We start from the raw sequence: 15,060 nt of genomic DNA on the forward strand, positions 1-15,060 counted from the left end.
GGAATGATGATGATTGTCACGTTCATCACATTCAGGTTAAAGTGCGAATGAATATCTTAGAAGCGAAATAAGATGAATTGAATAGAAAACAGTAGTACTTTGCATTAATCTTTGAGGAACAGCAGAGCTCCACACCTTAATCTATGGAGTGTAGAAACTCTACCGTTGAAAATACATAAGTGATAATGGAGTTCATTGGTCTCGGCCCTAGATGGGGAACCGGAGTAACCAAGACCGTGAATACAATGATAAAAAGTTCTATTTATAATAAACTAGTCACTAGGGTTTACAGAAGTAAGTAATTGATGCATAAATTCACTTCCGGGGCCCACTTGGTGTGTGCTTGGGCTGAGCTTGAGTGTTGCACGTGTAGAGGTCCTTCTTGGAGTTGAACGCCAGCTTTTGTGCCAGTTTGGGCATTGAACTCCACTTTGCAACTTGTTTCTGGCGCTGGACGCCAGAATTGGGCAGAGAGCTGGCGTTGAACGCCAGTTTGCATCATCTAAACTTGGGCAAAGTGTGGACTATTATTTATTGCTGGAAAGCCCTGGATGTCTACTTTCCAATGCAATTGGAAGCGTGCCATTTTGAGTTCTGCAGCTCCAGAAAATCCACTTTGAGTGCAGGGAGGTCAGAATCCAACAGCATCAGCAGTCCTTCTTCAACCTCTGAATCTGATTTTTGCTCAAGTCCCTCAATTTCAGCCAGAAAATACCTGAAATCACAGAAAAACACACAAACTCATAGTAAAGTCCAGAAATGTGAATTTAACATAAAAACTAATGAAAACATCCCTAAAAGTAACTAGATTCTACTAAAAACATACTAAAAACAATACCAAAAAGCGTATAAATTATCCGCTCATCAAAGCCTGTTCTTTAGGGTGTGCTATTTTTTATGTTGTTTTTGATTCTGCTTTAATTCTGTAGCTGTTTTTATGACTCCACGTGATCATCAACCTAAAGAAAACATAACATGGCAATGGAAAACAAATGTCTATAAAAAAAATATAATTAAATAACATTGGGTTGCCTCCCAATAAGCGCTTCTTTAATGTCAATAGCTTGACAGTGAGCTCTTAGAGAGCTTCACAGAGACTCAGAGCTTAATGGTGGCCTCCCAACACCAAACTTAGAAGTTGAGTGTGGGGGCTCTGTTTGACTTTGTATTGAGAGAAGCTTTTCATGCTTCCTCTCCATGGTTACAGAAGAAGATCCTTGAGCCTTAAACACAAGGTAGTTCTCATTCAATTGAAGGACTAACTCTCCTCTGTCTACATCAATCACAGCCCTTGCTGTGGCTAGGAAGGGTCTTCCAAGGATAATGGATTCATCCTCATCCTTCTCAGTGTCTAGGATTATGAAGACAGCAGGGATGTACATGCCTTCAACCTTCACTAAGACATCCTCTACAAGTCTATAAGCCTGTTTCATTGATTTGTCTGCCATCTCTAGTGAGATTCTTGCAGCTTGTACCTCAAAGATCCCCAGTTTCTCCATTACAGAGAGTGTAATGAGGTTTATTCCTGACCTCAGGTCACACAGAGCCTTCTCAAAGGTCATGGTGCCTATGGTACAAGGTATTAAGAACCTTCTGGGATCCGGTTTCTTCTGAGGTAATTTCTGTTGAACCAAGGCATTTAGTTTCATGATTGCTCCTAGATACCGAGCTACTTGCTCTTCAACAATATCTTCATCCTCATCAGAGGAAGAATCTTCATCAGAGCTCATGAACTGCAGCATTAAGTTCCATGGAATCTCTATGGTCTCTATATGAGCCTCAGATTCCTTTGATTCCTCAATAGGAAACTCCTTATTGGTCAGTGGACGTCCAGCAAGGTCTTCCTCACTGGAAATCACTACCTTTTTACTCTCTCCAGGTTTGGCCACTTTGGATATAGTTGGGAGAGTACTAGGAGGAGTTTCAATAACTCTTTTACTCAACTGACCCACTTGTGTCTCCAGATTTCTGATGGAGGACCTTGTTTCAGTCATGAAACTGAGAGTGGTCTTAGATAGATCAGAGACTATGGTTGCTAAGTCAGAGAGGCTATGCTTAGAATTATCTGTCTGTTGCTGAGAAGATGATGGAAATGGCTTGCCATTACCAAACCTATTTCTCCCACGATTATTATTATTGAAGCCTTGTTGAGGCTTCTGTTGATCCTTCTATGATAAATTTGGATTATTCCTCCATGAAGGATTGTAAGTGTTTCCATAGGATTCTCCCATGTAATTCACTTCTTCCATTCCATGATTCTCAGGGTCATAAGTTTCTCCTTCAGAAGAGGCTTCTTTAGTACTGCCGGATGCAGCTTGCATTCCAGTCAGTTTCTGAGAAATCATATTAACTTGCTGAGTCAATATTTTATTCTGAGCTAATATGGCATTCAGAGTATCAATCTCAAGAACTCCTTTCTTCTGAGTTATCCCATTATTCACAGGATTTCTTTCAAAAGTGCACATGAATTGGTTATTTGCAACCATCTCAATGAGTTCCTGGGCTTCTGCAGGGGTTTTCTTTAGATGAAGAGATCCACCAGCAGAGTGGTCCAATGACATCTTAGACAATTCAGACAGACCATCATAGAATATACATAAGATGCTCCATTTTGAAAGCATGTTAGAAGGACACCTTCTGATCAATTTCTTGTATCTTTTCCAAGCTTCATAGAGGGATTCACCTTCCTTCTGTCTGAAGGTTTGGACTTCTACTCTAAGCTTGATCATCTTTTGAGGTAGAAAGAATTTAGCCAAGAAAGCATTGACCAACTTTTTCCAAGAGTTCAGGCTTTCTTTAGGTTGTTAGTCCAATCATATCCTAGCTCTGCCTCTTACAGCAAAGTGGAAAAGTATAAGTCTGCAGACCTCGGGATTAACCTCATTGGTCTTAACAGTGTCACTGATTTGCAAGAATTCAGCTAAGAATTGATGAGGATCTTCCAATGGAAGTCCATGAAACTTGCAATTCTGCTGCATTAGAGAAACTAATTGAGGCTTAAGCTCAAAGTTGTTTGCTCCAATTGCAGGAATTGAGATGCTTTTTCCATAGAAGTCGGAAATTGGTGCAGTAAAGTCACCAAGCATCTTCCTTGCATTTCCACCATTGTTTTTGGGTTCGGCTGCCATGTCTGCTTCTTTTTCAAAATTTTTTGTAAGGTCCTCTCCAGAGTGTTGTGCTTTAGTTTCTCTTAGCTTCCTCTTCAGAGTCCTTTCCGGTTTAGGATCAGCTTTAACAAGAATGTCCTTATCCTTGTTCCTGCTCATATGAAAAGGAAGAGAACAGAAAAGAAGAGGAATCCTCTATGTCACAGTATAGAGATTCCTTTTTGTGTCAAAGGAAAAGAAGAATAGAATGAAGAAGGAAGAAGAAGAAATTCGAACACAGAGAGAGAAAGAGGGTTCGAATTATTAGATGAGTAGAAGAGAAGTGTTAGTGAATAAATAAAATAAATAGAAAGAGATGAGAGAGAGAGAGAGTATTTGAATATTAATTAAAAGAAAAGAAAAATATTTTTGTTTTTATTTTACTCATAAGTTAGAATTCAAAATTTAAGAAAAGAAATAAAAGCAAATTGAAAACTAAATAAATTAATTAATTAAAAAGATTTTTGAAAAATTTGTTAGCTAGTTTTCGAAATTAATGAGAGAGAAAAGTAGTTAGGTGGTTTTGAAAAAGATAAGAAATAGTAAACTTTTTAAAATTAAAACAAACAAGTCAAGTGGTTAATTGAAAAAGATTTGAAAATAAATTTTGAAAAAGATAAGAAGTTAGAAAAAGATTTTGAAATTAAAATTTTAAAAAGATATGATTGAAATTTTTTTAAAAAAGAATTGAAAAAGAAATTAAAAAGATTTGATTTTAAAAATTAAAGTTGATGACTTGATTAACAAGAAACTAAAAGATACGATTCTAGAATTTAGAAATTGAACCTTTCTTAATAAGAAAGTAACAAACTTGAAATTTTTGAATCAAAACATTAATTGTTAGCAAGGATTTTCGAAAATATGAAATAAAATTTAAGAAAAAGATTTTGAAAAATTTATTTAAGAAATTCGAAAATATTAAGAAAAAAATGAAAAAGATTTGATTTTTGAAAAAGATTTGAAAAGATAAAATTTTCAATTTGAAATTTTGACTTGACTAACAAGAAACAAGTAAATTTTAAAAATTATTGACCAAGTCAACTCAAAATTTCGAAAATTATGAGAAGAATAAGGAAAATATATTTTTTTGACTTTTGAATTTTTAATGAGGAGAGAGAAAAATAACAAAATGAAACAAAACATAAAAATTTAAGATCAAAACAAATAATGCATGCAAGAACACTTTGAATTTCTAGATGAACACCAAGAACACTTTGAAGATCATGATGAACATCAAGAACATATGTTTGAAAATTTTTTTGGAAAAGAAAGACATGCAAGACACCAAACATAGAAATTTTAAAACTTTAGACACTAATAATTTGAAAATGCATATGAAAAACAAGAAAAGACACAAAACAAGAAAAATTAAAGATCAAACAAAGAAAATCATCAAGAACAACTTGGAGATCAAAGAAGAACACAATGCATGAATTTTCGAAAATCTAAGAAAAATTAAAAACATATAGTTGACACCAAACTTAAAATTTGACACTAGACTCAAACAAGTAACACAAAAATTTTTTTTTTTGGTTTTATGATTTTATTAAATTTTTTTTGTATTTTTTTCGAAAATAAAAATAAAAAGCTTAAACATAAAATAAAATTACCCAATCTAAGCAACAAGATGAAACTTCAGTTGTTCAAACTCGAACAATCTCTGGCAACGACGCCAAAAACTTGGTGCACGGAATTGTGATCACATTTTTCACAACTCCGATACAACTAACCAGCAAGTGCACTGGGTTGTCCAAGTAATAAATCCTTACGCGAGTAAGGGTCGATCCCACAGAGATTGGCGGCTTGAAGCAAGCTATGGTCATCCTGTAAATCTTAGTCAGGCGGATTCAATTGGTTATGAGTTTTGATAATTGAACGATAAATAAAACGTAAATTAAAATAAAGATACTTATGTAATTCATTGGTGGGAATTTCAGATAAGCGTTTGGAGATGCTTTGTTGCTTCTGAACCTCTGCTTTCCTATTGTCTTCATCCAATCATGCGTGCTCCCTTCCATGGCAAGCTGTATGTTGGTGGATCACCGCTGTCAATGGCTACCATCCATCCCCTTTGATGAAACCAGGTACGGTTTCTGCATGGCTAATCAACTGTCGGATTTCTTGTCTCGGATGAAAAATACCAGGCACAGCTAATCATCTGTCGGTTCCCACTTGTGTCGGAATAGGATCTCTCTATCCTTTTGCACACTGTTACTGCGCCCAACATTCGTGAGTTTGAAGCTCGTCACAGTCATCCTGTCCGAGATCCTACTCGGAATACCACAGACAAGGTTTAGACTTTTCGGATCTCAGGAATGCTGCCAATTGGTTCTAGCCTATACCACGAAGGTTCTAATCTCACAGACTCGGTCCGTGGATTAGAGACCCAAGAGATTATACTCCGGCTGTCGTCCAATGACTACGTTGAACATCATGTAGACCGCTTGTGGTTGTCAGGCACGCGGATCTTGGCTAAGCGAGTAACGAAGATAGTGGGTGATTGTCACAGGTCACCCCTTCATTCTGACTTAACTGAATTAAGTACAAGAGTATATCTTGGAGAAGAAGTAAGCGTGAATTGAAAGAGAAACAATAGTACTTGCATTAATTCATGAAGAACAGCAGAGCTCCGTACCTTAATCTATGAGGTGTAGAAACTTCACCGTAGAAAATACATAAGAGAAAAAGGTCTAGGCATGGCCGTGTGGCCAGCCTCCCAAATGTAACATAAAATTCCCAAAATAAGGAATTAGATGTGAATACAATAGTAAAAAGTGCTATTTATACTAAACTAGTTACTAAGGATTACAAAAAATAAGTAACTAAATGCAGATAGTGCAGAAATCCACTTTCGGGGCCCACTTGGTGTGTGCTTGGGCTGAGCATTGAGCTTTACACGTGCATAGGCCTTTTCTAGAGTTAAACGCCAGCTTGGATGCCAGTTTGGGCGTTTAACTCCAGTTCTGGTGCCAGTTCTGGCGTTTTACGCCAGAAAAGGGTCTTTGGCTGGCATTTAGACGCTAGTTTGGGCCATCAAATCTCGGGAAAAGTATGGACTATTATACATTGCTGGAATGCCCAAGATGTCTACTTTCCAACAAAATTGAGAGTGCGCCAATTCGGCTTCTGTAGTTCTAGAAACTCCACTTCGAGTGCGGAAGGGTCAGAATCCAACAACATCTGCAGTCCTTTCTCAACCTCTTAATAAGACTTTTGCTCATATCCCTCAATTTCAGCCAGAAAATACCTGAAATTATATAGAAACACACAAACTCATAGTAAAGTCCAGAAATGTGATTTTTGCATAAAAACTAATAAAGATATAATAAAAAGTAACTAAAACATGCTAAAAACTACCTAAAAACAATGCCAAAAATGGTATAAATTATCTGCTCATCAGCTGCCATCTAGGAAGCCTTTTGAGTTTTCAATGCTTTAATCTGAATGATATATTAACTCTGCTTGTGACGATATGTTTTTCAACCTTTGTTTGGAGGGGGATGCTCTTCAACCTTTATATAGGCGCTTTGGGTTTCCTGGGTTTAACACCCTTTGAGGTGGGGTTTGCCTTGGTTTCCCTTGCGGTGGCTACCTCAGCTGTATCGTCTTTGTGATTTGTCGTCCAAGCTCTTTAGTCAAATTCCAAACAACTTTTTAGATAGTGTTCATGTGTGAAACTTTTTTAGTATGTTTGGATGACTTTTTATGCTTTTACCTTTTGAGTAATATCTCCTTTCACGAGTCTTGTACCCTTTTTGGCTAGGCGCTTCGACCCTTAGGCTCTTTGACCTTTTGGACTCTTACCTATTCTCTTTTTTGTATTTATCTCTTTAGGTCATCCCTTTTTGGTGTCGACCTGTATGCCTTTACTATCCTGGCTTTCAGTCGTATTCCAATCAACTTTTTAGGTAGTGTTCCTATGGGAACCTTTTCTTTATAGTTGGTTTGGACGACTTTTTAGCCTTCTTCTGACTTGTGCTTTTGCTTTTTAAGTAATGTCTTTTTTCGAGACTTTGTACCTTTCAGCTAAGCACTTGGCTTTTTAACCTTTCTTTGGCCTTTTTTGTCCCTTTTTAGTGATCCTTTCATTGGTCCGACTTCTCTGTCGGGCCTTCTTAATTTATTTTTAGTAATCCCATTTTTAGTTAGACCTCGTCAGGTCACTTTTTATGGGTTACTTTTTATAACTTCTTGCATTAACTTACTTCTATCGCTTCACCTTGCCGACCTCTTTGTAATCAAGCGATGAATTTTTGCATTTTATGAGCTTAGATTAATGCGTCTTGGTAGGAAACTTTTTAGGGAATTGATAGCTTTCATAAAAACATAAATAAAGGTGTGTACATATGAGTGTTTACCCTTCTAGGTTGGGTAGTTTTTTAGATATCGGCATGGCGCCTCGTTAAAAAACTTTTTTAGGAAAAAGAGTGCGCCTTGACCTAAGATCTTTACTATTTTCTAGCTATAGTACCTTCTTAGGCTACAGGCATGCCATGACCTTGGTAGCTCTTGCCCTTCAAGGTCGGACACCTTATAGTAGCCTTTTCCTAGTACTTCTGTAACTTGGTATGACCCTTTCCAGTTAGTTACTAGCTTCCCTTCTCCAGACCGACCTGCTCCGATGTCATTTTGGATTAAGATGAGATCGTTGGTGGTGAAGTTTCGTTGGATTACCTTTCGATTATACCTTAGAGCCATTCAACGCTTTAGGGCTTCCTCTTTGATCCAAACTCTTTCTCAAACTTCTGAAAGTAGGTCGAGCTCTTCCTTTTGAGCTTGCGAGTTGGTATCTTCGTTGTAGAGGATCACTCTAGGGGTCCTTCATCTACATCCACGGGAATCATTGCCTCCATTCCGTAGGCAAGTCGGAATGGTGATTTTCCGGTGGTGGAGTGTGGTGTTGTCTGGTATGCCCATAGGACTTGCAGGAGCTCTTTGGCCCAAGCTCCCTTGGCCTCCTTTAGTCTCCGTTTTAACCCAGCCAATATGACTTTGTTGGCGGCTTCCGCCTGTCCATTGGCTTGTGGGTGTTCTACAGAGGTGAACTAGTGCTTAATTTTCAAATCAGCCACCAGGTTTCTAAAGCCTGTATCGGTGAATTGAGTTCCATTGTCTGTGGTAATAGTGTATGGGACCCCAAATCATGTGACAATCTTTCTGTACAAGAACTTTCGACTTCTTTGAGCGGTGGCATTGGCTAAAGGTTCAGCCTCGATCCACTTTGTGAAATAGTCTATTCATACAATGAGGAACTTGACTTGCCCTGATCCCTGAGGGAAAGGTCCGAGGAGGTCGAGCCTCCACTTTGCGAATGGCCAGGGTGAAGTAACACAAATGTGGTGCGATGTGAAAGTTGGTGTACTTCTGACATGGGGGGCATGTTTTAACGAACTCTGTTGCTTCCTTTTGCAAGGTTGGCCAGTAAAAACCAGCTCGGAGTACCTTTTTGGAAAGAGGTTGTGCCCCGAGGTGGTTGCCGCACATGCCACTGTGGACTTCCTCAAGAACTTCCCTCATAGCGAAGATCGGGATGCATTTTAGGAGGGGTGAAGAGATTCCTCTCCTATATAGGACGTCATGCACTATGGTGTAGTATTGTGCTTCTCGTACTAGCCTTTTTGCCTCCTTTTTATCCGCGGGGAGTGTTTCAGATTTGAGGTAACTAATTATAGGAGTCATCCACCCTTGGTCCTGGTCTGATATGCTTAAGACTTTCTTTTCTTCCAAGGTTGACGGATTTTATAGTGTTTCCTGGATGAGGCTTCTATTAGTGCCCCCTGGTTTGGTACTGGCTAGTTTTGAAAGGGCATCAGCTCGGGCATTTTGTTTCCGAGGTATATGTCGGACCTCATATCCCCTAAATTGTTCGAGCTGTTCTCTGGTTTTGTTTAGGTATTTCTTCATGGTGGGATCCTTAGCTTGGTAGCTCCCTTCTATTTGCGAGGTGACTACTTCTGAATCGCTGAAAATGGTAAGCTTTTGAGCTCCTACCTCCATAGCCAGCTTCAAACCAGCTAGTAGGGCCTCGTATTCTGCTTGGTTATTTGAGGCAGGGAATTTGAACTTTAATGAGAGCACGATTTGGGTTTCCTGATCGCACTCTAAAATGGCACTTGTGCCACTCCCGGTTTTGTTCGAGGAACCATCTACGTAAAGGCTCCACTATGTGGGGGCGCCCGGGGTGTCAGTGTACTTTACGATGAAGTCGGCCAGGTACTGAGACTTGATAGCCGTCCGAGCTTCATATTTGAGTTCAAATTCGGATAACTCGACCACCCACTGTAGGATTCTTCCAGCTAAGTCTGTTTTCTGCAAGATACCTTTTATGGGCTGGTTGGTCCGTACTTTGATGGTGTGAGCTTGGAAATATGGTCGGAGTCATCGAGAAGTGAGTATAAGGGCGTAGGCGAACTTTTCTATCTTTTGATAGTTTAGTTCAGCCCCTTGTAGAGCTTTACGGATGAAGTAGATGGGTTGTTGCCCATTTTCGTCTTTTTTGACTAGTGCTGAAGCTATTGCCAGACATCCTACGGTAAGGTATAGGATTAGCTCTTCACCTTCTGGGTTAGGATGGGTGGTTGCCCCAGGAATGTCTTGAAGTCTTGGAAGGATTTTTCACATTCTGGGGTCCATTCAAACCTCTTTCCTTTCCTTAGTGTTGCGTAGAAAGGAAGAGACATTAATGCCGATCCAGCTAGGAATCTAGACAGAGTTGCCATTTGTCCATTGAGCTGCTGGACCTCCTTAACACAGGTCGGGCTTTTCATGCTAAGTATGGCCTGGCACTTATCCGGATTTGCTTCAATCCCCCTTTGAGTGAGCATGAAGCCTAAGAACTTGCCAGCTTCTACTACGAAGGTGCACTTTGTGGGGTTAAGTCTCATCTCATGCTTTCTTATGGTGTTGAACACTTCAGTTAGGTCGGATAACAACGTTTCCTCTCTTTGTGTCTTTACCAGCATGTTGTCTACATAAACCTCCATCAGCTTTCCAATGTGATTGGCAAACACTTTGTTCATCAATCTTTGATATGTAGCCCCTGCATTCTTGAGGCCGAAGGGCATGACTACGTAGCAGTAGTTTGCTCTTGGGGTTAGTAATGAGGTTTTCTCTGCGGGTTGATACATCGAGATTCGGTTGTATTCTGAATAAGCATCCATGAAGGAGAGGTACTTGTATCCCAATGAAGCATCGACTAATGTGTCTATATTCAGGAGTGGATAAGGATATTTTAGGCAGGCTTTGTTGAGGTCAGTGTAGTTAGTGCACATCCGCCGCTTTCCAGTTGACTTTTTGACCAATACTACATTGGCTAGCCATAATGGATATTTTACCTCTCTTATGAACCCTGCCTCCAACAAGGCCTGTACCTGCTCCTCTACGGCTTGCAACCTCTCTGGACCAAGCTTTCTACATTTCTGTTGTGCTGGCCGAGACCCAGGATATATGGCTATCTTATGACACATTAGTCCATGATCGATACCGGGCATGTCAGCGGCCTTCCATACAAAGAGATTTGATATGTTTGTTAGTTAGTTACAATGAACTCCATGATGACCTATTTATAAGCTCCATAAGTTGATTCTAGATAATTTCAAATCTTAGATATTTCTAGATACTAATCTTAAATCTTTCTCCTACTTGATTTATTTACTTAACTTTTAGACTTCTCCATTATAATATCTAGATATTTATTCACTACAAAAAAATTTGGTAATTACGGTAATTTTTTAGGGTTATTACGGTGGTTTGAACCATCATTATTACCTTGAATGGTGCTCAAGAAAAAACGTCATAGTTTGAAGCGTCATTTCGTTAATACGGCAGTTTTCGAAAAACTGCCACAATTACCTGGTTAAAACAGCAGTTTTTGAGTTGGGTTAAAATGGCAATTCAAACCGCCGTTATTTCTAGATAAAATAGCATTTTGTGTTGGTTAAAATGGTGTTTTCTGGTTGGTTAAAATGGCGGTTTTAAACCGCCATTAATTACAAATAAAATGGCTTTTTTTATTGGTTAAAATGGTATTTCATGTTGTTTAAAACGGCAGTATTTATTTTTTAAAAATGGTAGTTTAAAACCGCTGTTTTTACTGAGTTAATATGGCATTTTAATTGTTTAAAATGGCAGTTACAAGCTGTCATTTTTACTGGATAAAAGTGACATTTTTTATAGTTTAATTTGTTGTTTAAAATTTCACCATAACAAAAAATTATAACCCATAAATAAAATATTACATAACTCATAAATAAAGTATTAAACATAATATATAATATTTTAATATTAAAAATCAAAAGTAATAACTCCTATACAAATAAAGTATCAAATAAAGTATCAAACATAACATAATATGATTCAATTTACATGGCAATTTTAACAAAAATAATGAACAAGGAAAGAAGGAAAAAGGAGTACAAAACACCCTGGTTTTTAGATAGACGTGGAAATAGATTCTTTTCCTCCATGCGCTTGAATAGTGGAAATAGATTATTTTCCTCCATGCGTTTGAATAATAGCTTCCAGGAGTTTAATATCATTATCATGCTTTACAATTTCTTCTTGCTTTGCACGTAACTCTACCATGTGCAGCTCAAACACCTCTACAATGAAAATCAAATATTACCTTTGCTCATAAGAGACAAACAAAGTTTCATTCAATTTCTGACTGCGAATCCCAAAATCTACCCCTTCTCTCCATCCAAAATAGGATTTGAAACTAAGAACCCCAGGTTGAAGTCTCCAGGAACAATGGCATCAACATAATTTCGAAAATTCAAGGCATGGCTACTACATCAGTGTGTAACTAAATGTGGACTTAATTACTCTCTAATGGAAATTAACAACTTAATTAATTTCTTCAATCAAAACAACATGCATAGCTCATTCATATTGAAGGACAACAGAAAAAAAAATGAGTTACTCTAGATTAAAATAGGCATTTGCAAATTATGATTATTGTTCGAGTTCTAAGGATTCATGGTGAACATACTTGTGGTGTTCTCAAACTCTTTGGTAACCTCTTGCGCATGCAATTCAGAAGCACTCTGTGCCGCTTCAGCTTGTCGCTTCTCAGAGCGAGCACGGGCAGCTGCAGTGATGGGGGCATCAAGCTCTCGTTCCATTATTGTCGACGAAAATGGCCTTCTCCAGATGAAGCTTCAATAGAGAAGGACTAAAAAGTTAATTTACCTTCTTTAGCCCATCGTTGTAGTGTTTCATTGCAGTTAATGTGTATAGAAAACATAGTCTCCATAAAGTACCGTCTCACTTTCCTGCGATATCTGGAAGAATGCCCAGAAAACAAATGGAAGTATTATTAAGAAATTGATATATGGTTACAAATCATAATTGGGAGAAAAAGACTCAATAGTATCCATTCTTCCACAGGTTCAATGCCTCCCTTAGCGCCTCTAACAAACATGTTCCTTTCCCTTTGATGTCACATAGAATTTGATTAGTAAAAACAAGGAAATTTAAGCAACAACAACAACAACAACAACAACAACAATAATAATCTAATAATGTAATGCCATAAACTATAATAAAAAAAAAGTTAAATGAAAAAAATGATGCTGACTTACTTTTTTTCATCTTTACCACCTTCAGGTAAAGAGGGCTCTTCGTCTTTACAACCTTTAGGTAAAGGGGGATCACAAGGCTTTTGTCTTTGATTTCAAACAGAATTGATTTTTGAGAAAAAGAATATTAAAAAAAAGTCAAGATTATACAAATCCAGGAGAAAAGGAAAAGAAGATGTAGAATTTAATTATGTGGCACACCTTGAAAGATTCATTGTCTGTTTTGAAACTTATTCCTAGAACATACTTTAGCCACACGAAAAATCTTCTATATACAAAAAAAATGATAAATAAAATAAAATAAAATTAAAAATTATAAAAGAAGTAGTGGAAAATGGAAGGTACCCGAAGTTCCATTCAACACAAACATAAGGACCAATGTGAAGATGAGAGTAGAGACCAGCTTTTTGTATTATCTTCATGAATCTCACCAGAACATATCTCCGTTCAAAAGTGAACTGGGTTAAGTAGCATGATGAAAATACAATAAACAAAGATCAAATGAGAGAGAGAAACACAGAAGAAAAAATAAAACATGATAATAATTCAGAAGAAGAGAGTGGTATGGTACATTATTATGGGAAGACTCATGAATATTCCAGAACACACAGGTTCTAATCACATCTATTCCTCCATTTTTTGCCTTTTGAATTAGATCTTCCCTTAGATCTGCACATGTGCATCACTACCGCATCATGTTTCTTCACTTGTCCTTCAAATCAACCATTTTCTTTTCTTCTTAGTTGCATTTCATTGGGCATGTTTTTTATTGAATCATTCCACTACAAAGTTAAAGAAATAATTAAGATGCCAATGCAAAGATATCTATATAAGTACAAACTGAATGCCTAAACCAAGAAACCTAAAGAAATTATAAACAAAATGAATGCAATATGACAAGAAATTGTAAGGCAAAATTAATTAAAAAATTAGAAGAGGTAGCATGTAATCATACACAAAAACCAGAAGACTAATGCACTGAATATTTGGGAGTCATAGAATTTACCTTTCAAATCTTGCACTTGAAAAAGTTAGGACATATAAACAATTTTCTTTGCTTTAGCATCTTAAGAGTATGCACACCTCAAAAAATAAGATTATGAAAAATATATATATATATATATATATATATATATATCAAACATTTTTTTCTATTTGTATAATAGGGGACCACTCACTCACAGATTCTGTCTAGATAACAATTAAAAACAAAATTGGATGCAAAATTTTGTTCCTACTAGTTCTTAAAAATAAGATAGGAATAACTATGCTTCATTAATTGATTTTTTTTTTACCTGTTTTTGCTTTTGTGAGGATCACTTGTCCCCCAAACCTCATGTAATTCTTCTAAGCTTTATTATATTCTTTTTATCAAAGTTAAACAGTAAAACTTTGTCAAAAACTTTTAAAGAACAGAGAGCAAGCTAGAAAGTAGCATTAGACACAGGGTTTGAATAATCTTTTTTGTTTCACCTATAAAAGAATAAATTTATTTAGGAAGTAAACAAATAGAAGTACGAAATATTGAACGAAAGAAAACAATTATAGAGTTTACAACTATGTAATTCTATAAAAATATTAAAATATTATACAAATTGCAGGGATAAAACACATAGCTAACCTTAAAACTTCTTATGTCTTTAGTCTCCCTAGGTTCTGGACTCACAGTTGCATGCCTCAACTTTCCTTTTTCTATAAAGTAAATTTTTTCGTAGGGAATAAATTTTTAAGAAAGAACTCATCAAACTGACAAAATACACATCAACTTGTGTTTTTCAAAAGTTGAGCATGTCAACTACTTTACATCAAAATTGTAAGAAAATTTTAAATTTAAATACCTGCTGCACTAATTCTCCCACTTAATGCAAGGAATGGGCAAGAACTGACTTTTTAACATTTGAAATTCCAATTAACATCACTGTTGCAGTATAATTAGCATGACTAGTTTTTCTCAATTCTCTCACTTGCCGCTGTATAAGGCCCAAAAGCTTTACAAAGGAAAAAGTCCAATTAGTAATTCATGAACAACTAGGAAATCAGTATCAATAAAATAAGAAGATCAATATAGATGTATCAAAATTATGCTCTATTTAGCACATTTTATGGTTGTCATATTTCTATTGTAGAATATGCACAAGATCTTTTTCCCTTTTCTTTTGTATATTTTATGTTTTCATGAAAGAATTATTTTGTAAGTGCATGAGAAACAAAAGATAACAAAGCAGGACATTGTATACTGCCTGCCAACAAGATGAGGTTGGGAGCAACCTTTAATGAATATATAGACAATGAAAGAGAAGATTTCAGCCAATTCAAGACAATTTTACCTTATGTGA

At 36.8% G+C, this 15,060-nt stretch overlaps 1 long non-coding RNA gene across 1 annotated transcript; it reads right to left on the minus strand.

The window, feature by feature from the left end:
- Positions 5,452-13,222, minus strand: LOC110265495. The gene is made up of 3 exons (XR_002351640.1): positions 13,093-13,222; positions 9,423-9,425; positions 5,452-5,464 (listed from the first exon to the last, which is right to left on the minus strand). It is a non-coding gene; the product is annotated as an uncharacterized LOC110265495 (long non-coding RNA).

The sequence above is a fragment of the Arachis ipaensis genome, chromosome B08 (assembly GCF_000816755.2).
Source record: "Arachis ipaensis cultivar K30076 chromosome B08, Araip1.1, whole genome shotgun sequence".
Taxonomy (NCBI): domain Eukaryota; kingdom Viridiplantae; phylum Streptophyta; class Magnoliopsida; order Fabales; family Fabaceae; genus Arachis; species Arachis ipaensis.